This window comes from Agelaius phoeniceus, chromosome 34, assembly GCF_051311805.1.
Source record: "Agelaius phoeniceus isolate bAgePho1 chromosome 34, bAgePho1.hap1, whole genome shotgun sequence".
NCBI lineage: Eukaryota > Metazoa > Chordata > Aves > Passeriformes > Icteridae > Agelaius > Agelaius phoeniceus.
This window is the reverse complement of record NC_135298.1, coordinates 1,648,768-1,671,608: the sequence shown is the minus strand read 5'-3', so window position 1 is coordinate 1,671,608 and position 22,841 is coordinate 1,648,768. Positions and strand designations below refer to the sequence as shown.

Sequence of the window (22,841 nt, the reverse complement as noted above, 5' to 3'; positions counted from 1 at the left end):
CCCGCCGATGGCCCCGCCGATGGCCCCGCCGATGGCCCCGCCGATGGCCCCGCCGATGGCCCCGCGGCCGCCGCTCTGTCCGGCCGGGCCGTGCCCGGGCCGTGCCCCGCGAGCTCCGCTAGGCGCCCCCGCCCCCGCGCTGAGGGGCCGCTGCCGGTTCCCGCCCTTCGCGCCCGCCCTCAGCGGCCGCCGGGAGCTGGGGCCGCTCCGCCCGCCCTTTTATCGGAGCCATGGAGAAGGAAAACCGCTTTAAATTGTTCATGCCGCCGCGCCTGAGCGCTGGGCAGGTGTCTGCGGGCAGATCCCAGGTGAGCGCTCGGCCGCGGGGCCGCTGAGGGCGGCCCCAAACCCCCCCTCCCCGGCCGCCCCCTCGGGCTGTGCTGCTCTGGAGGCCGCGGCTGAGGAGGGGACGGGGGGAAAGCGCTGGGGCCCTTCCCCGGGGACACGGGGACAGTGCTGGGCCCGGGGAGTGCCCGGCAGAGCCCCGGGCTGGAGCACACACACACCTGCCCCTTGCCCCGGCACAGCCCCGGCCTGGAGCACACACACACCTGCCCCTTGCCCCGGCACAGCCCCGGCCTGGAGCACACACACACCTGCCCCTGCGTGGGCCGGGACGGCTCCTGCCTACTCGTTTCTGGCATATGCTCAGACATCTTCGGTTTGAATTTCAAAGACTTTTGTTGTTGTTTTCCATCAAAACTGAAGGGAATCATCTTCTCGAGCATCCGCTCTGTGCTGTAAGTCCGCGTTTGATGTGGGTAATTGAGCCCAGAGAGCGAGCAGGGCTCTATTGCCGGCCGGGCTCTGTGTACAAATCACAAACGGGACGGGACTGCTGAGGAACTGCCTTGAGCTGTTTTCTTTTCCAGCATCAGTCTCATTACATGGTGATGACAATGGGAAGATGTCAGCAGCTCACATCCCAGGCAGCAGACAAAGAACTTAATGTTACAACTTACTTTCAAAGTTTTTTGACCAATCACACAAAGGAAAAGCATATTGACAGTAGTTCTTACAGTACCACTGTAAGCACAGGTACCTTTGGTTCAAACAATGCTTGCCTTTTTTGAATACAATACCTGCTGCTTTTAAGCCTTAAAACACAATGCACGGAGCTCCATTATTAAGCTTAGAACTTCCTAATATCTCGCTAGATAAACTTTTCTGTAACTTAGGGAGTTATTCTAGACAAGCGTTAATACACAGACCATTGTTCTATTTGCCCTTACTTTTCTACTTTTTAAATAATTTTTCTGCTGACCTATCTCATGGCTACTGCTTGGCTCTAATCACAGTTCTGCTGTCTCTGAGGCTGCCTTTTGCAGCTTTCCCAAACCCCTCTGATTTGATGGATTCCCACAGGCCCCACTCAGATGCTCGCACTGGTGTGGGTGTCTTGGTCTCACCAGATCAGGTGTGCAGTGAAAATGTTCTGTCCCCACACTGAGTTATGGGAATTCAACAAGTTATTTTTTCATGTTGAAGCTCCTTATGAAATATGTTGAGATTCAAATGGGACATTCTGACAGCAGATGAGTTAGCTGTTTACAGGATGAACCTCTGTGACTTAAAAACCTTGTAAAAGGGTATTTTCATGCTGAAACATAATCAGATATAGTTTAGAAGTGCCCTTGGAAGCAAAGCAAGAAAGAAATATCAACTACTGGTCTTCAAAAAAGTAATTTGTCTCCTTGAGTCCTTTGCCATGCACCAGGGCCTAGCCAGGCAGGAGCTGCTGAGTTCCCTGCATTGAAAGCTCCCCTTTGGCCACAGTCTATAAATCAAACTGCAGGACACCAACAGTTTGATCAACCACTGGGCAGGAAGAAGTGAGTTCCAAAGCCATTACCAATACCTTGGGCTTTGAAATTTGTAGGCAGCTGTTTTATTAATGACCAATTCTATTTTCACATCATCTGGAGGGATTTTTTATGGATTTTATAATTCTTTCTTTACAAATCTACCCATAAGGAACTAATGTTTAAATTTGTGCAGGGTTTGAACAGATGCTCAGATGATGACTTTAAGCTGCCATTTGATGTGTCGAACCGTGGCGAAATCACTGATTCAGGTACGATTGGAATATTTGCCATGCACCTTCTTTAGATTTTTATATCTTGTCAAGGTTTAATTTTCATGAGTAGTCTCACAGTTTCATATCTGTAACTGTTAAATACAGTTTCACTGTTACAGTTTTTAGAAAGACATTGATCAAAATCTCTTCATGTTTCAGATACAATTTCACAGCAAGTGAAACTTTGCTCTGAAGTAGATGAAGAGGTCAACTAAGTATCAACTCTGCACATCTAATTCCTTGGGGTCTTTTGAATTTGTTCCCAAACAGTGCCTAAAGCATCATTCAGTAGATATTTCAGGGCTAAAGGAAGTAGTTAAAAGGGAATAATGTTTTCTGTCTCCTGTTTAAAGCTGAATCACTTAGAGGAGATATTTGTGATTTAGTGAACATGCCTGGAAACAAATCTTTAAAAATTAAGGTGATTGCAATATTGCTGTTGTTCTTTCTTTGTTTGAAGTGCCTGTGAAGTCCATGAGCTTTAATTAGAGTAAGATTTAAACACTTAAGTATCCTTGTGGAACTGGTTCTGAATATTCTGTTGAGGGGCAGAAGGGTTGAAGTCAGAGTATTCTTTGGAAATCTGAAGTAGATTATCCCCATTGCCTTGTCTGGCTTTGTTTTATCTGTAAAACAATGAATTCAGTGGTTTCCTCAAGCACTGGATTCTTTTGACAGTGTCTTTACCAGCAGATCTCTGCTTTAGCACAACTCAGTCCAGCTCATTTTTTTTGCAATAGCTTCTGTACTTTGCAGCTACAAAACACTCTTTGCTACCACAAAATAAAACACATTTCTTGCACTCTCCCTGCTGATTTTCATATCCCTGACAACTTTTTAGACTTTTTTAATCCTAAGCTATTAAAGCGCCATCAGGACTGTAACAAAACTGTGATGCAGCCAAAACAAGGATGGTGTTTGGGGGTGTTGTAAGTGAACCAAAGGGCCCTTTGGGCTCGTGTGTTGCTCTCCCTGCCTCGACCACTGGCCCAGCACTGCTTGTAGGACACTTTCAAGGTGTTCTAAGGGCACAAGGGTGGTGGTTTTCCTTCCTGCTGTGTGTGTGAGCAGAGAACTGCTGGGACACTTGGATATTTGTAAATCCCGGGGTCCAGATGGGATCCATGCCAGGGTGAGGAGGGAGCTGGCAGATGAGCTTGCCAAGCCTCTCTCCATCATTTATCAAGAGTTGTGGCTCACTGGTGAGGTTCCAGATGACTGGACACTGGCCAGTGTGACACCCATTTACAAAAAAGGTAGGAAGGAGGATGCTGGTAATCACAGGCCAGTTAGCCTGGCCTCAGTGCCAGGTGAGCTAATGGAGCAGTTCATACTGAGTGCTATCCCACAGCACTCACAGGATGGCCAGGCTATCAGACCCAGCCAGCGTGGCTCTACGAAGGGTAGGGCATGTCTGACCAACCTGGTCTCCTTCTGTGACCAGGTGACCGCCTGGTGCATGCAGGAAAGGCTGTGGATGTTGTGTATCTGGACTCCAGCAGGGCCTTTGGCACTGTCTCCCCCAGCACACTCCTGGAGAAGCTGCAGCCCATGGCTTGGACAGGAGCACTCTGTGCTGGGCTCAGAACTGGCTGCATGGCCGGGCCAGAGAGTGATGGTGAATGGTGCTGCATGCAGCTGGCAGCCAGGCACCAGTGCTGTCCCTCAGGGCTCTGTACTGGGACCAGTTCTGTTCAATGTTTTTATAGACGACGGGGATGAGGGCATCGAGTCCTTCATTAGTAAATTTGCAGAGGGCACTAAGCTGGGAGCTTGTGATGATCTATTGGAAGGAAGGAAGGAAGGAAGGAAGGAAGGAAGGAAGGAAGGAAGGAAGGAAGGAAGGAAGGAAGGAAGGAAGGAAGGAAGGAAGGAAGGAAGGAAGGAAGGAAGGAAGGAAGGAAGGAAGGAAGGAAGGAAGGAAGGAAGGAAGGAAGGAAGGAAGGAAGGAAGGAAGGAAGGAAGGAAGGAAGGAAGGAAGGAAGGAAGGAAGGAAGGAAGGAAGGAAGGAAGGAAGGAAGGAAGGAAGGAAGGAAGGAAGGCTCTGCAGAGAGACTTAGATCAGTTGGATGGATGGGCAGAGTGCAGCAGCATGAAGTTCAATAAGTCCAAGTGCTGAGTTCCACATTTTGGCCACAAAAATCCCCCACAACGTTCCAAGCTGGGGACAGTGTGGCTGGACAGTGTTGAGGCAGAAAGGGCCCTGGGGGTGCTGCTGACAGCCGGTTGAATATGAGCCAGCAATGTGCCCTGGTGGCCAAGAAGGCCAATGGCTCCTGGCCTGCATCAGGAATGGTGTGGGCAGCAGGAGCAGGGAGGTCATTCTGCCCCTGTGCTGGGCACTGGTGAGGCTGCACCTTGAGTGCTGGGTCCAGTTCTGGGCCCTCAGTTTAGGAAGGATGTTGAGGTGCTTGAGCACATCCAGAGGAGGGCAACAAGGCTGCTGAGGGGTTTGGAGCACAAGCCCTGTGAGGAACGTTTGAAGGAGCTGGGCTTGTTTAGCCTGGAGAAGAGGAGGCTTAGGGGTGACCTTATTGCTCTCTCCAACTGCCTGAAGGGAGGTTGTAGCCAGGTGGGGTCGGTCTCTTCCACTGGGCAGCACTGACAGAACCAGAGGACACAGTCTCAGGCTACAGCAGGGAAGGGATAGGTTGGATATTTGGAGGAAATTTTTCACCGAAAGAATAATGAAGCACTGGAATGCTCTTCCCAGGGAGGTGGTAGAATCACCATCTCTGGATGTGTTTATAAAAAGACTGGACATGGCACTTGGTGCTATAGCTGAGGTGTTGGGGCAGAGGTTGGACTCGATGATCTGAGAGGTCTCTTCCAACCTCATTATTCTGTGACTCTGTGATTCTGTGTGTGTTCATGGCAAGATCACAGGTACTCTTGGGCAAAGTCTCTGAAGCTGCTTTTACTTAACTCAGCAGTGTCTGTCAGAAGGAGAGGACAGAAATGGTGTGAAGAACCTGCTAGAAGGAATTTTGGCTTCACTGATAATTCTGACAAAACTTTATTGATTTTGGTGGACTGCAGTTATCCATGTCTTTAAGCCCATCTATTTGGTGATGTCTGAAGGGGGTTTGGGATATTTCATTGTATTTGTTTCTCCTGTGTGCTCTGTAAAGCCTTTTGATACATACATAGAGGATGCACAAAGATTTGTGCATCCTGTGCATAAACTTGGGCTCCTGATCATATATCAACTTCTATCACCATCTGTAGAAAAATATTACTCTTGTGATGTTTCTAAGAGATAAATACATTATCTACAACAGTATTAATTAGATATTATGTACTATTAATTAGATAGTATTTGAGATTAAATTGTGGAACCTGTTTCAATAGAATACAGAAACAATGAATGAATTGTTCTCAAAACTCTACAAAGAGGCTGAGAAGATCAAGCAGTGGAAACTGACTGTGGAAACTGAATTAAACCAGAAAGAAAGAAAGCTCCAGGAAAATAAAAAGACTATTGAAGCACAGAATAAAGCCATTCAAGAACTGCAGGCCAGTATTGTATAGTGTACATTAAATAAACAAAGTTAAGTGCTTCCTGATTCAGTATGACACTATTATTGATACAATTAAATCTTAAAGACTGTTGCAGTTTGGTTTGTGCCTTGAGAAAATGATTATTTTGAGAAGTTGCAGGCACCTGTCCCGTGTGAGTGTTTGTCTGAAGAATATACCTGTAAGTGTCTCATTTGCTGCTAAATTATTGTTCATTAATGATTGCATCTTTCATGCAAAAGATGACTCAGCATGTAATACCAGATAAAACAGACTTCTGTCTACTGATGCCCCAAATTACTTTTCCATGAGGGATTTGAGAAGTCAAAGTGCATTTCTAATCTATTTTTCAATAACAGTGTCTTTTTGCATTTGTTCCCGATGAAATTAGTTTGAAAATGAAAAACTCCATTTGAAACTGGAAGATGAGATATGTGAAAATAAAGATCTCTTGAAAGAGTAAGTAATAGAACCAAGTATATATTTTTGTGGTGGAAAGAATCAGTTTCCATGTGGGCAGTTTTATGTAGCTGTTAAATTTTGAAGGTCATTTCCATTGTTACTCCTTAGGTTCACAAAGTACTGTGCACTCCTGTGCAAACAGGATATTTTTTCCCTCCTTTAGAGCTGCTGCTTCGAGGCATCTGTGTAATGTGCTCAAGGAAACCTGCACTCGCTTCACAGAGAAGACCAGCAAACGTAAATGCTTTTTTAGCTTTTATTGATCAGAGTGAATGTACTTCTAGCTTTGCTCTAAATTCACAAACAGAAGAAAGAAGAAGAAATTTCTCGTGCTGTTCAGAGAAGTTCTCCAGTTGGGATCGACTGGATGTGGCTCTCAGAGTGAAAAGTGAATTTTAAGTGGCTCACAAAATTGGAAGTGAAGCCCCAGGTCTAACAGACTTTTGGTGTGTAATGCTGAATGCAGAGGGCTTTTGAAGCCAGTGAAATTGTTTGCTGAAAGGTGCCAGCCTGGGAGCTCTTTGGGTGCCCAAACAGTGACCCAGGGTTGAGGCCGTGCCCACAGCCCTGACTGGCCCTGGCAGCCGCTCCAGAGCAGGGCAGGGCTCCTCAAGGCTGCTCAGCCCATTGAAGGTTTGCAGGGCCATCCACACACTGGGAATATATTAAGACATAAGAAGTGACCCTTCATGCCTGTTTTTAGGCAGTAGAATCTACTCTAAATTCCCAGCACTCTCTAACAAATTTCCAGAGCTGACATTTCCTGTTTTCAGCCATCACACATTTATGGGGAGAAAAGGTCTTAACCCCAAGGTACAATGAGTAACTGGAATTCTTCTCATGCAACTGAACAAGCCAGAACAGTTGGATAACTTAATGCAGTTTAAATTCTTGTGGTTTTAAAATATGTTCTTGATTGGAAGTTCTACTTTATATGCAATTTAGAATTGTTATTCTAATCATTAGAATTTTACTAACTTGATCCTGGATACTTAAGAAGTGTCTATTTCTTTTTAGCCTTAATTCTACAAACACTTGTATATGAATGGACTGTTCTTTTTTGATAGCTGTTTCTTTTACTGTTCTCTTTTTAATTGTTTTCTTGGGAAAAAATAGTATCAATTACAAAAGTGAAAGAAGGAAAATATGGACATGGAGTGTTGCAGTTTTCTAATGACAGCTCTGTGGTTATAGGTATCTGCTGATAGGAAGAAATTCAGTGCTAAACCCTAGATTACAGTTTAGAAATACTAACAGTGTTGATACATTATTATTCAACAGCATTAATACTATAAGAATTAATATGGTCACATCAACTGATCCAGAATTACACTTTTCACAGAAAAAAATATCTTAGGAAGGAAATTTAAAAGCTGAGCTTGCTTAATGTTTCAATGAACTACACATTTTCCCTAAATCCTGTGACTTTTGGCACCATGTTTCATAAGGACTTATTTAATAAGAATGGAGCTGGTAATTCCTTTTTAAATTCCTTATGCTGATTAAGTATAATGACTTGGACAGCTGGCATTCTTGTTCAAAAGAAAAACTTTCTCATATGTTCTTGCTTTGATAGATGAACAGGAAAAGGCAGAAACAATACAATTGTATGAGGAACTTCATAGCAACATAGAAGTAAGTGGCCAGGCTTGATGAAAGGAATGTGAGTTATGTGAGCTGAGCTGAGTTCCATGTTTATGTTGGGATACTGTTTGTATCCATCATGTGTGGGTATCATGTCATGTGTGATGCAGGAAGTTGGGCTTTCAATCCCTTTTCAAGAATGATTTTTGTGTTCCATAAAACACATTCAATGGAGAAAGTGCAGCAGTGTGTGGGATGTGGATCCCTGTGATCTGTGGGATGGGTGCTTAGTGCTGGGTCACTGCCACAACTTCTGGCTTCTTTCTGGGCTCTGTTCCACCCACCTGCTGGTTCCTCAGAATGGCTGAGGTGGGCAGCAGCCCCTGGAGAAGTTCCAGGGTTTCCAGTATTGAACTTCGGATATTAAATTTTGTTTTTAGAGAATGACAGCGGCATTTGAAGAGCTTCGTGTGCAAGCAGAGAACGACAGATCGGAAATGAGTTTCAAATGTGAGAATTCAGTTTATTGTGCTTATGCAGCTGGCTCAATTTTGTACTTCATAGCTTGTGTTCCACATGCAGGGCCAGGGCAGACAGATGTGAAGGGCTGGAATGGTGAGCAGGTCACCCTGAGACACTGGGACCCTTCTTTTATTCATGCAGCCTTTGTTCACTGCCTGGCCCCTTCTGTTGCTGTTCCACTGGGCCAAATTTGGAACTTTATTTTTCAAACTGTCACTCAACATTGAAGTTTTGTCTGTGAAATACAGTCTAGAGATCAATACTTATTTCACATAGTTGGTTTATTTAAATGATAATGCACTAGTGTATAGCTACAGAAACTTTAGCTAAATGCTCTCTCTCTGTATGTATAGCCTGGTGTGTTCCTGTTTCATTTTCACATGCTCTTTTCTGTTTGTATTTTGATTATAAAATCAAACATTGCCTCAACAATTACTCTTGGGAAACAAAAGGTACAGCTGTACAATTCCAAGCAATCTTAAAGTGGAAGTGGTATTGAACTTGGAGTACATTTCAGCTAGAATGTTAACTGTGGATGTTACTGTATCTCAAAAGTAAAAGAAGAAGCAGAAAAAGTGGACAAGTTTGAAAAAGAATGCAAACTGGAAGTCAGTCAAAAGGAAAAGCAGGTTTGCTCATTTTACCATCTCATATGTAGAGCTTTATTTGTGACTAAAGGGGCAATGCAAGAGCCAAGAAGTGTTTCTGGGTATTAGTAAAAAAGACAAAATAACACCTGAAGCTGCATTTAAGTCAAATTCTGCTAAGTTTAGTGATCTTTCAGTACCTTTAGTCTACTGGAATTTATGGTTTGATTTTGAATTGGAGAACTTTTTTCTTTAGAGTAATGTGACTTGATCAATATTTGGCTAAGATTATATCTAGCCAAATATTTTCTATCTGTCTGTCTGTCTATCTATCTATCTATCTAATCTAACTTGAATGACAGCAAAATGTCTGCTTATCATACCTGGGGTACAAATGAAAATTAGCATCTGTCCCTTTTCCAGACTTCATGATGATATTTCTTGCATTTTTCTAGATTTCAGCTCTCACCATAGAGAGAGATGAAAAAGATGATGTCATAAAAGACATCAAGGCTCAGCTGCAGACGTCACAAAATAAGATTGCTGACTTAATGGAAGCAAAATGTAAGAGTTCTGCCTGCTGTGTTTAAATGTAATTGTTTATAGAATTTAAATGTAATTGTTTATGATGGTTTATTTATGAGATGTAATTGTTTATAGAAGCATAGGAAACAGGGTCATGATAGTTTTATTCTGTTGCTGGTTGGCAGCAGAATTTTGGGGCCTTGAAGGCCTTATTTTTGTTTGGAACAGGAGCTGCTCCTATGGGAGCAGGACTGGCAGGGTCGTTTTTAGGGTGAGTCAAGCACTGAGAGCTTTGGAAGATTGCAAGGGGAAAATATGTTGCTTCAGTTTTGCAAATTTACAGTCAGGCAGATGTCACTGAGGAAACTTACTTTTCAGAACTTGATTTTCAATATTTTTAAGCCATCTATATTCAAATTTTATCTATTATTTTATAGTATATGATGTCAGTACCATTGGTCTTTGTTAAATTCTTCAAATGTATGTAATTTTCCATTTTTAGCAGTACTTTTTAGTAAATATCCTATTTTTAAAAATATTAACATCTTTTTTTGTTGAGTACATCATGAAGAAATGTTAAAGGAATCCCAGGTCAGTAAAGAACATTTGAGGGCAGAGCTGGAAGAGGCTAAAATGTCATTGCAAAAGGCAGAGGTACCCCTTGCTTATAGTTTTACAGTAGAAATAGACTAGAGGAGTATTTGCATAAATAATTATGGATACTTTAGACATGAAACAGCTGTAGCTGTTTGTGCAAAACATGTTTAGAAATGATATCATGTCTTGAAGGTTACTCAAAAGAACTTGGAAACTGAGCTCCAGACTAGAGTGAAAACATTAATTCAGGTTACTGGAGAAAAGGAAGAGCAGGAGGAAGAATGTAAAACAATGAAGGCTTTGCTTGCAGCCCTGACAGAGGAGTTGGAGACTTCTGTTGCCAATTTGAAAAGCTTGCTGCAAGAAGAGCAAAATAGGTAAATTAATGAGTTTCAATTCCAAGAGTGATCTTACAGGTTGCAGTCTATGACAAAATCAAGAACAATTGGAAATGAAGCTGAAATTTGGAGGTTTTTTCCACACAGTGGTCTAAATGCAGAGAATTGAATGTAAATTTTTTTGTTGGTGATAGTTGATACTGGTCTATAAAAAGTAAATTTTTGCCCCCTCCAACTTTCATAACTCTGTCTTTAAGAAATAGAGATTTCTGTAGGTATATATTTGTTTACTTTTATGTCGACTGTTCTGAGGTTGTAAAAGTGTAATTTGATATGTGCTGCAGGCAGATAGATCATCTGCCTGTTGAAAGGTAAATGTTCTTAAAGTGCTTGTGCTAAGACTTTGTCTTATTGTCCTTGAAGTTTCAAATGCAGTGAGTGCTTTGTACCCTACATTTGGGGTTTTTAATTTACCATTTTCTTAGATTAAAGAAATATGAAGATGATTCAAAGCTGCTTACCTTGGAGCTCCAGAAGAAATCTGCTGAACTGGGTAAGGCTTGTAGAAAGGCAGAAAATGAGCCAGGCAGTAATAAAAATGTTTTCTGCTGTTGTCTGGAAATGGACTGTCTCTAGTAGGTGGAGAAATGATTTTACAGTACCTGTACCTATCAGGAATGCCTGAATTTATTTTGACTCGGCTGATCCCTTTTCTTTGGGGGTCATTGGTGCTGGCAGCAGCCAAAGGGCAGTGCTGTGCAGAGCTCCAATAGTGAGACCATTCCTGCATGAATTCTTCTGGAGGTAATTTTGGTTTCCAGCTAAGAGCAGCAGCACTGCAGGTGCCAGGAGTGACTTCTGCAGCAGAGATAAAACCCTCCCATTGAGGTTTCTGGGACCCTGCCCGTGCTGGAAGTGGAATGATGCTGGCAGGGGTTGTCTTTAAATATCATAAATGTGATATCCTGTGCTTTCTAGGGATGTGCTCCTTAGTCCCCAGAGTGAGAGCTCTGCCTTGCTGCTGAGAACTTGCAAAAAATACCAGCACTGTCAATGTGCACATAGAAACCATTGGGAAGTCAGTAACAACTGGTTTCCTTTCTCAGAAGATCCATGTGGTACCTTCAGCAGTTCAGATTTTTTTCTGGAACAATGCAGGTGCATCAATACTTGCAGAATACTCTAGTCTAACAGTCCATGGTTTATTTGAAGCTATAATTGTGGAAAACATAGAAAGGCTCTAAACTTTATGTAAGATAAATATTTTGTTTCTCTTCCGATAGAGATTTGCTAATGTCTGAATCATTTTTTCAAGTCTATATTTAGAATAAGTCATAAATTAGCTTTTCAGCTTCTTAACTTAATCCAACAAGTTTTGAGAACTGGGTATTGCAAAGGGGTAAATGTTTTATACTGCCTGCTAAATATGAAAAATCATTTCTGTTCCATTAATTTTACATTCCATGTGCTGTAGAAAAGATGACTAAAGTAAAATGTGATAAAGAAGTGCAACTTGGAGAGCTGTCAGAAACTCTGGTAAATATTAATTTTATTAATCTCATGGCATTTGCTCTTCATATGAAATTCCTCTTGCTTTGTAAGTATCTTAAATGTCATAAATAAACACCATCTAGTCTACCTTAACATTTCTACTAAACTTTCTCACACACAATTTCAGTGTTTTCTTTGGAGAACTTTTTTATTGCCACTATTTTTCTTGTCTCCTGTGCTTTTGGTTTTTCTTGTCTCCCATGTTTTTGGTTTTCCTTCTCAAGGTTTTTGGTTATTTCCTTCTTTGTTCATGCCCATTCAAATGCCACTCCCTGTGGATATAAAGTTTTCCCATTTGTTCTTCCTTACAGGCAGGTAATTAGCTCTGGCCTCTGTGAACCCTGCTGTACTGTGACACAGGCCCATTTTCTGTCACAGAAGTCTCAGCTATATGAAATACACTCTTAACAGAGGTTTCTTTTCATTATGATTTTAGATTTACAAGCCTAACAAGAATCCATATCAACTCAAGTTAAGATAGTGGGAAATCAGGTGTGCATTTCACTGTGTTTGCTTGTTGTTCTAATCTGTGCATTGAGTGTTCTGAACTGAGTTTCACTCATTTTCTAAAATGGGCAAATTGGAGGACTTTGACTGAAGAAGTGTCTTGAGGCTACTGTAGAAAATATGCAGAGAGAGAAAAATGTGGAGAGAGCAATGAAAATGCTCTCCAGATGAGAGAGGTCTGAAGTAGGGCAATAGTAACATGTTTTTAGAAATAGTGAAGTTACACATCATGACTTGGACACAAGTTTATGCATAAGAAACAGCACCCAGAGCAGTGTCCCACCCTAATTTTGCAGCCCAGGTAATTAAACTCACAGCAGGGGACAGACATGAACAGCACTAGTGTCACAGTTCACTGTCTCACAGCACTTCCAGATCCCAGCAGAGATTGGAAAGATCCAACCTGGATAATCCATGACATGGATATTGTTGGGTTCTTCTGAAAGCCTTGTGCTCTTAGTTCATGTCTGATAACCTCCAGCAGTTGGAGTTTGCACATGGATACTCAAAACTCTTCCTTTTCATTTTGCAGAAAGAATTCCAGGATTTGAAAGCACAGCTGACAAGTACAGCTGAGAAGGAACAAGATTATTTAAAGCAGCTTGTGACTCTGAAAACAGATCTTGAACAAGAGGCGTATGACTATCTTGAAAATACAATATTTAATTAGTTTTGGTGGAGCTGCTTTAATCCACAGTGAAATGAACTAGGATTGTTTTCTAATGAAAGTTTTGAACCACATATATGCCATTAATTCTAGACTTACATTTCTAAATTCCACTTTCTCTATTTGTATGTATTCTATGGCATATGTAGTTGTTCCATATCTCTTTGACTTATTTAACAAGAAGAGAAAGTTTCTGAATTCATGGTTAATCTTGCTTTGAACTACATCATCTTCACTAACCATGAGATTTATATAAAAGTTGACTCTGATTTTCTTTCCTTCTTCTGTCACCTTTTGACATCTCTCTGACTCTGCTGCAAAGCTTGTATTTGTAGATAAAGGCCTGGACTTCTTTCAGCATGGAATAAGACTTGATAATGGGTATGTTTAATTTAAAAGGAGATTTCAAAAGGCATCTTCTTATTCCTCTTGGCCATTTGTTTGAAATTAGGTTAAGGAATGAACAACTAACAGTGTATCTCAGTAAGCTTTCACTAGAGAAAGAACAAACAGCACAAGAGAAAAATGCTGTGGCTGCAGAAGTCAAGAAACTGCAAGAACAACAAGAGGCAAGTTGTAAACTTCCAGGTATCATGAAAGGGCAATACTCAATTTGACAAATTACTCAGTTTTACAAATTAGATGATGAGCTGCAACATGACTTGGGTCTGTAGAGTACCTGAGCTGTTTGTTGTGTTTGAGTTGGAAAGGAAGTGTATTTACACTTGTGAGCAAGGCAGGTCAGTGTGCTTTGGATGTCTTTGAGTTTTTTAAGAAGTCACTTTGAATTTTATTTCTTTGCTGACACATGGGTCTTTATTTAGGATAGTAAGAAAAAAGAAGAAAATACAAAGCAGTTAGTTGAAAATCTAGAAGAGGCAAATAGCCAGCTAAGGCAAGTAAAAACAAATACTAATAACTGCTATTGTTAAAGGAAGTAGACTCAAATAGTTAGTTGTGTTCAAATGCTGCTTTCTGGGATTTTTTTGATTAATGTTTTTCTAGATTATATAGCTAAACAGAAACTATTCAGAATTGCTGTTGGCCAAGTAGAAATTTTCTCAGATCAGAAATACCAATTGCTGCAGGAACAGTGTTTGCCATCATTTTGTATTACATAGTAGGAGCTGTCTTGTTGTGCATTAGACACCTCAGGTGAGAAGGCAATGAAAGTGGAAGGTGAAGGTTATGGATTAAATGTGACAAGGCAAAACTGGGTAAGAGTTACTCTCTGTATCACCAGTTCAATAGACAGGCAGCTCCCATGTTTCACAGCTGCATTGCAATAGTCCAGGTGAGGATGTATTTTCCTTGGCTTAGCTGGAACATCTTTTCCTACTTAAGAAACGTATGGACAGTTCACACATTGACTTACTGGGCATGTTGCTGCATTTTAAGAACATTTTCATTGAGCAGCTTATGAAGTTCCCATCAACATTAGCAGCTCTTTTTAGAAAATAAAAGAAGGGTTTCTTAGAAGTACTGAAAATAAGTTAAAGGCAAGAAGGAAATATTTACTAATGCTTGTTAATTTGGCACTTAGAAATGAACTGGAGTCTTGGAAGGAGAAAATGGCAAAGACAGGTGAAGAGATGAGAAGTACACTGGATGAAAGAGAAGAAAATGTATGTCCTGTGTCATGCAAATATCTTACAGAACCTGTAGGACAGCATTAAATGTAAAATCTGTGTTGGGATTTTTCTGCAAAGCTCTGCCTGGGGGATGTGATCTCTGCCAGAGGTTTCTTCTCTCTCAGCTGCTGCCAGCTGTGCCATTGTGTGTGCCCATGCTGAGCCCTGGTATTTCAAAAGACAAGCACAGTCACGGGGATCTTCACTCTTTGCTGCAAGTTTCATATTAAAGATTTGGTTCTTTTCAGGCAAACAGAGAACCTGCTTTTCTGATTTTTCATATACCCACACAGTGATGGATGGGCTCTGGATTAGCTTTTTATATGTAGTGTGAGTTTTAGCTTAAATAGATTCAAACATTTTTACTTTTCTTTCTGTTGGTTCAAAGCAACCTGGGGTTTTTAGCAAATTTCAAAATTTCATTGTAACAGTCAAAGATTTACAATTGTCATTTCATGTAAAGAGTACTGAAAATGAAATTTCAAGAAAGGAAAACCATTGAAGATTCTAGAAAATAATTGGGAAAATTTATTTTTTCAATGATATAGGGAACTTCCTACAAGTGTATTTTTAAATTGTGAAGATATTGGGGTATTTTTCTTCTTCTTTCTTAATTCCATAACCACTAAGGAACTGGTTCACTTCTATTAATTAACATCTTGTGGTCCTTTATGGCTAAAACTCTGATTATTCTAACATGTCAGCTGGTGTTGCAGTCCCATTGGAACAAACCAGACTGGTGCAAGTGCAGGTTTGAGAACATTTACAGGAATTGCTCACACAGGGAATCATTTGTAGAACTTACTAATGAATGTCTGAAATCTCTCTTTCAGATGAACAATTTAAAGAAGCAGGTGGAAAATAAAACCAAATGCATTGAAGAGTTGCAGCAGGAGGTGGGTAGAGATTTTCATTTCACAAATACATAAACACATTATATTTTGGGCTGCCTTTTCAGCAGGTTTGTGTCTGCTGTGATATCTTTAGATACACCTATGTAATTTAAAAATTCTCCTTTCTTATCCTAACCCTGAGCAAATTAGGGAGTCATCTCAGGAATCACTTGATTTGTTAAATGTGCCTTAATTTGAAAAGAGCAATTACAAAAATAATATCTTTAATAAACTTCATTTTTCATTTAGTGCATGGTGTTTTTTTTGTACTTGTAATAAGTATCTCAGTTACCACTAGTAGAAAATAATTCTGCACTGGCACAAACTGTAGTAACTTCACTGTAAAAATAAAGAACTTGTATTTTTTGTCATGACATCTTCACACCTTCTGTCAGCAGCATCTTAGTTGTAATTCCCATTCTGCACCTCATTTGTTATTCCCTGCTCTTGCTCAGGAGGAGCCTTTCTTAAGGTCATGAAGAAACAGTAATTATCACAGAAATGAGTTGAACATTCATTTGTTTGAAGAATTGTTCTGGAACCTGAGCTGCACAACAGAGAGTTATTTGCCTGATGAAAGCTGGAATTTCTTGATGCAGTTAAACCATTACATAATTCTATTTACTTATTAAGGTACACTGCTTGTTTTGTTTTATTTCAACAGAATAAGGTGCTGAAAAAGAAACTTACTGCAGAAAGCAAGAAAAGCAATACTTATGAAGGGAAGGTAGGTTTAAATAACATCCTGTAGAAGATGAGGTGAGTGTTTTTAAGTGCCACTGTAAGTAATGATAATACTTGTTCAATACGTTCTGAGCTGGTTTGGGATCTGGGATACAGACTTTGCAGGAATGAGCTCACAGTTTTTAGAAGATGCTTCCATTTTTAATCATTGGGCACTGACTGTTGGACATTTAAGAGATGATTCATGTTGCAATTAATGATGTTTCTAATCTGTTCCTTTTTTTTTTTCCTTTTGTTGATAGTGGACTGAACAGGGTTCAGCACCCTCATTGTAACAGAAAAGCATTTAAAAGACATATACATATATGTATATATATATATTACTTTTTTAAGGCTGTTCTTTAAATGTGTTCTGCAGTGGCAATCCCTCTGATGGGAATATTGTGTCCAGCTTTGGGTACTGCACTTGAAGAAAAGTGGACTTCTTTGAGGATATTCATATGATAACCTTAAAAGGAAAAACTGTAATCAAGATGCACAGCTGGGAGAAAAATGTACCATAAAAGCTGTGAAAATCTGATACAGATTTACAAGAGAGGGAATCAAATCTCCATCTGTATTTGTTTTTTTCTGAGGCATTCACAGCATTTAGGGTGACTGCTTAGGGCAGTCTTCCCCACTGGGCTGTTGCCATTCTTTCTTTGAGTATTTTCCAACTCACTTCAGGCCAAAGTTCAACTCTTTATTAAAAAAAAAAGCTGAACTTTTAAATAGGAAACACTTTAATCATATACCTGAACAGTAAGAGTGTGTTTGTGCTCAAAAACAAGAGGTAAGAAAAAATCATTAACATAGTAATTCCTAAACAAATAACAGCAGCAATTCTGCATTCTCAAAAGGTGAATAAATTGCAGTTAGAGATGGAAAATAGGAACAAGCAACATAAGGAAGCAGTTGACACCTATCAAAAAGACATAGAAACAAGAAAAGGAAATGAAAATAAACTTCGTGAAGAGGTGAGAGGTGTTAATTTTTACTGCAATTTAATTTTTTTTAATTTAAAATGTTTTTATGAAGCTTTATTGGCCAGAGTCCTTGCTCTTCCATTTCAGACATAAATGGAATTTGTGTATGCCTGTGAGCAAAGCTTTAGTACATGAGGTGCTTAGGCTGACGTATTTGAATATGTCTTTGAAAATAAGAACTCCATTAAAACTTCTTGCTTTCAAGATATAGTTCAAAGAAATTCCACCCTTGATATAAAGTCAGCATAGTTAAATTAGATTATAACTTCTCCCATATTAGTATTTTTTCTGCCCACACTTTTTTTTTTGATGGCAATGCTAAGAAATGTTAGGGCAGAGTGCTTGAAATGGCCTTTTGGTTTGAAGTGAACTTGCCTGCCATGGCTGTACCTTTGATCCTGCCCATTTTAACAATCTGCAGAAAAGATGAGGGATTTGAAAGGGATCTTAAAAGCAAATAAAGCCCAAGTGGGACTGCAAACTTTGCACCCACAGGGGAAAGAAGAAATTAGGATTTAAAAGAAATATATGGTTATGTTGATGAATGAAATGCAATTTATTACTGACAGGTAGAAAAGATGAGGTTGCTTTGTGATGAAGCAGCAATGATACAGAGAGAAACTGATGCCAGATGTCAGCACAAGATAACTGAGATGATGGCACTGATGGAAAAGCACAAGGGAAGAGATTTTCCTGCTTGCTGTGGTTTGCAGTGTGTGATACCATGTTAACAGCATGTTTATAACTTGTGATACCACGTTCATGACCTTTCCAAAGCAGAAACAGGCCTGAATCTGGGAAAAGGAAGCTGAACACATGCTGGACTTTGCATCATCTAAAATCAAATTCATTTGAAGATTTTCAAAAGATTCCTATGGGCAGATAAATTCCATTCATCTAAACTTCTGGGATTTGTAGATTTTTTTCAATTCAGGCTTCCTTTGATACCATCTGAGTGCAATATTTTTCAGTATCAGTTTGGCTCTTTCTCTGAGATGCCTTAGTGATTGTCAGCAGTTTAGCCTGACACATTTTAGTTTTCCTTTCTGTTCCTCTATTTTGCAATATCTTTAGCAGATACATTAATAAAGATGGCACAGCTGGCTCTTAGTGCTGAGCACATATTGCTGCACAGAAATCAAGCACTCTCTGCCAGTCCACAAAATAATACTTGAATTGAGCATTTTCTGGTTTACAGTTTCTGCAGAAGCATCAATGAATCTTTTCTTTCTGAATCTTAAGAGCCTGGTTTGAAAAAAATGATGTTTTAAGACTGGATAACTCTATAATTGTAACATTTAGTCACATGTTTTGAGTTTGTTGTTGGTTTGGTTTTTTTAACCCAGAATGAATATGATAAAATGGTTGAAGAAAAAGATGCAGAGTTAAAAGTCTATAAAATGAAACAGCAAAAGCAGTTCTCATCAGCAAGAGCACTGGTAAGGAGTACTTTCCAATGTTCAGTAATTCAGTGAAGGGGCTGATGTCCTTGTGGAGTGGTTTTATACTGGCTAAGGGCCAGGCACACACAACAAAAACATTCACTCATTTTTCTCTGCTGTAGTTGAGCAGAGGAGGGGAAAGAAAAATTCAAGTTGAGATAAGGATTAGGAGAAAAACACTTTGAGGGTAAAGCAGATTCAAACCTAAATAGCATCAAAAGTTTTATTATTAATAGAATTAAAAATGGGTAATGAGAATTAAAATAAACCTTTAAAACACCTTTTTTCCCAATCCCTGCCTCTTGCCCACTGACAGCACAGAGAGACAAAAGATGTGATCTTCAGTCAGTTTGGGACTTCTAAAAATCTTTTTTCAGGTTGCTTAGAGAGTTTCTTTTTCCTGCTGTGCTCTGGGGTCTTTCCCACCAGAGACAGTTCTCTGGGAACTTTTCCAGTGTGGTTTTAATTTTTGCCAGTAGCAGTCCCACCCAAGCTGCTGCAGCAGATCTTATTCTGGGCACTAAAAACTCCAAATGTTTCTAGAAATGAATTGGAGTAGCAGTGTGTTTGTGTCTGCTCTTGCAGATAGTGTGTCATGCTCTGACTTCCCACTTGGAATAGGAAACTTTTGTTTTAAATATTTCGATTTTGCCCTCTCACCCGTTCTCCCAAGTGTTTTAAGGTCTTACCTTGAACATTTCTGATCAAGTTCCTGTTTCTTATAGTGCTTCTGTCTTTTTTAAACAAGCTAAAGCAAAGCTTCAAGTATAGGGCTGAAAAGCAAATAGAATTCTCTTGTGTATCTAATGAGTGTCCCTGTTAATTACTGTCTCACTTGGGACTGTTTTCTTTTTTCTGGGCTGTGCATAGTTAACCCTGTCCTTTATTTAATGGTTTGTAGGAAAATGAGCTGTCATGTTTGAAAAGTGAACTGGCCTCCCTTAAGGAACAACTGAAAGCAGAAATTGAAGAGAAGGTGGAGTTTTTTATTCACTGAGCAGTGGGGGTGAGAGGTGTGGCCTGGGTTTGTGCTGTGGGAGGAGTTGGATAAGAAATGAAACTGAACAGAAAAACAGGGACTTTTGAATGCTGGGGTTGTGCTAAACCTGGTCATATATTTGTGTGAACTTTGTAACACTCTGTGATTATAGATTATATATAAATAAACAAACAACAAAACAAAACTCTCCTTTATTTTAGTTAACTTTAACTAGCTAAAGCAAAAAAGTTCCCTAAACTGTAGGGGTTTTTTCAGTGACTTTTGAATACTGGGGCTGTGCTAAACCTGGTCATATTTTTGTGTGAGCTTTGTAACAGTCTGTGATTATAGACTGTGCTCTGTAATTACACCAAGAAGATTTAACAACTGAATTCAAAGAAATATTTCCTTGCTGTCACATAACTCTTTTGTAGGAGAATCTTGTAAAAGAGCACTCTCACAGTATGATTCCTGAAAGTGAAAAGAAACACAAGGTAACTTCAACTTTTTAATTGCTTTTAGAATTTGGTAGTGTTCATATGTGTAGAATCAATTGAAGTGCCATGATAATTTATTTGCATTCAACAAAAGACATTGGAATGCTTTGAACATCAAACTTTTTAAATTATAGAAAATAAAAATTTATGTTCCTGGGACTCCTAAACCTTGTTTAGATCTATACAGTGAATCTACTCATGTAAAAATAGAAAGTCTCCAAATTATATTCCTAAAATAAAAAAGATAAAAATAAAAAATATCTCCTTCAGTGCAGGAAGCCCCTTGGGCAGTCCAACACTGAAGTTTTGTAACTCCTAACAGTGAATTTTTCTTGTTGCATTTTTCTGCCTGTATTTCTTACTTCTCTGTAGATGATTTTTTTTTCCCCTGGGATAAGAAGGGATTTTAAAGGGTCCTACCATTCCATGGAGATATTCGACAGCAGTTCCTGGAAGGGCTCCCAGTGTGTAATTTTTCTTGCTCAGTTGTTGATTTTTTTATGTCTCTGGAATTGTTTTACTCAGTCTTAAAAGTGTCCATTTGAAAAGGCACTTTTCCTCTATGGAAGAGAACAAAGCTGATCTAGCTGTAAAAATGGTCAAAGTATCAAAGTAGTCCTGACTGCAGAACTTACCCTTCTTCCCTGTCAGGAGTTCACTTGTGGTTTTCATATTGGAGCAATGGAATCCAGCACCACTTTGATGTTATCTGTCTGAAAAAGGACTGCACTGGACCATTCAAGGCTTCTCAGTTTAACTTCTAGTGAAAAGACTATTTTAAGTAACACCAATCTTGATATAGCTATCAATCTTTCTCTGAAAGCCTTTCCCTGCAGTTTTGTTTGTTCCCATTTTCTTTGATGTTTGATATGGTCCACATGTAGTGGCTACAGTTCAGAATAACCTGAATTTCTGCAGATAAGCATGAAGAACTGAAATACAATGTGCCATGAAACTCAGCTCTTCCATAGCTTCCCCTTCATTCTCCTCATTTGGCAACAAAAATAATATTAAAAATGCTATTTCCACCCCACCCCACTTTGTTTGGGTCATTGCTTCGTGTTTGGATGGAAAGAGAAGAGTTCCACCATTTCTCTCAGGTGAATTCTTGGACACTCAGACTGTAAACTGGCTCCTGAGTTTGGCTTTAGATTCCATTCTTACCCCATAAAACAAAATCTAAAAATAGAAACGTTTTCTTTCCCAGACATATGCTATCAAGACTCCTCCAATGGATAAAATGCACAGTGGAAGAAGCACAAACCTGCCTTCAGAGCAGAGCAGCAGGAAAAAGCAGAAAGTGCTTGTGCAGCTGGACACTCAGTCAGACAGCTCTGAGCACACTGACCTCCTGGTAAGAGTCAGAGAGCAAATCCTGTGCTGAGCACTTCTTTGTGCTCACTGCTGGCTCTGAGAATGAAAATAAACAGTTTGGGCTTCCACATTCAAGCCAATATTTATGGGTATATTTTTAATTGATTGGTTCTTTCTGGAATTGTATGTACATAATTAACATGCTTTTTATTGAACTGTTTTGCCTCATAATGACATCTTAATGTTTTTTATTTTTCATAGTTTAATATCCTTAGGGGGAAAGAAAAAGTAGTTTTTAATATAGTGTGAGTAAGTAACTTTTTCATTTATTAGAGCATAGTCTCGGAAGAAGAAATGTTTAAAAATTTGTACAAAGATTTTCCACAAGCTTCACAATTACATTCCACAGCACCAAAAAAGGTATGTTAGCCTTTCCTAAGATTAAAGCAAGCAGTTAATCAGATTGTTTACAGAAACTAAAGGATGGCTTTATTTTCCTTCCTGGACCCCAGCTCCATCCAGTGTGAAATCTCCAGGCTCTGCTCTGAAACTCAAAACCATGAGGAGAATGCGCGAGGCAGGCTGGGCTGCGCTCTCCAAAATGGACAGGAAAAGGAAAATTAAAGATGTTGTAAAGTTCTTTGCTTAAAATGCAGAAATACCCAGTGCCCTGGCATTGCTTGCAGGGTTGTTTTTCTCTCAGAGTTAGTGCTTTGTTGCATTTTTCTGTCATACTCAGTGTGTTCAATACTGTGTTCATTCCTTTACACATATGAACTTTATAGAACTATAACTGCAACCCCTGCAGAGCCTTTTCCACCGTTCCTCCCTTGTGCTTCAAAATGTTGGGACAAAAATTGGCCAATTTTAAATTTTGAAATAAATAGAACTGCATAGAAAGTTGTTTCAAAGCTGTTTCTGGCATTAGAAAGTCTGGTTTTAAAGAACTTCTGTTCTTTTAAATTTACTCCATTTTTCTTAACACATAAATACATAGTGGAAGAAATGTTGCTGTTCAATGTATGTTCTTTTACCTGAAGTCCTCTTGCTTTTTCCTGCATTTTAATGGCTGTTAAACCTGTCTTTTTAGACTGTTTTGTTTTCAGTATGTTAAAATGGTTTTGAAACTTCTAAAATTGCAGTAGAATTGCTTGTATTTAAAAATATTTCAGCTTCATAAGGAGTAAAAGATGCACAGTACAAGATTGTGAAAACAATGTTAAGATGCCATTCAATTGTTTATCTGAAATATCAAGTATGGGACTATTTGTTATTGCTTTAAATATTTGAACACAGACAGATATCACCCACCAGCCTTCCTAGGGACCAGCAGCAGTCCAAGGATAGATTAGAACATCTATTTCTGTATTAATCCTTGATTAATCTTGGTTTCACAACAACGACAAACCCTACTTCAGAGCCTAGACATAACAAGAAAAC

At 39.6% G+C, this 22,841-nt stretch overlaps 1 pseudogene; it reads left to right on the top strand.

Moving 5' to 3' along the window:
- Nucleotides 1-204: 204 nt before the first annotated feature.
- On the top strand, nt 205-22,586 carry LOC143696405 (synaptonemal complex protein 1-like; annotated as a pseudogene).
- Nucleotides 22,587-22,841: the final 255 nt, after the last annotated feature.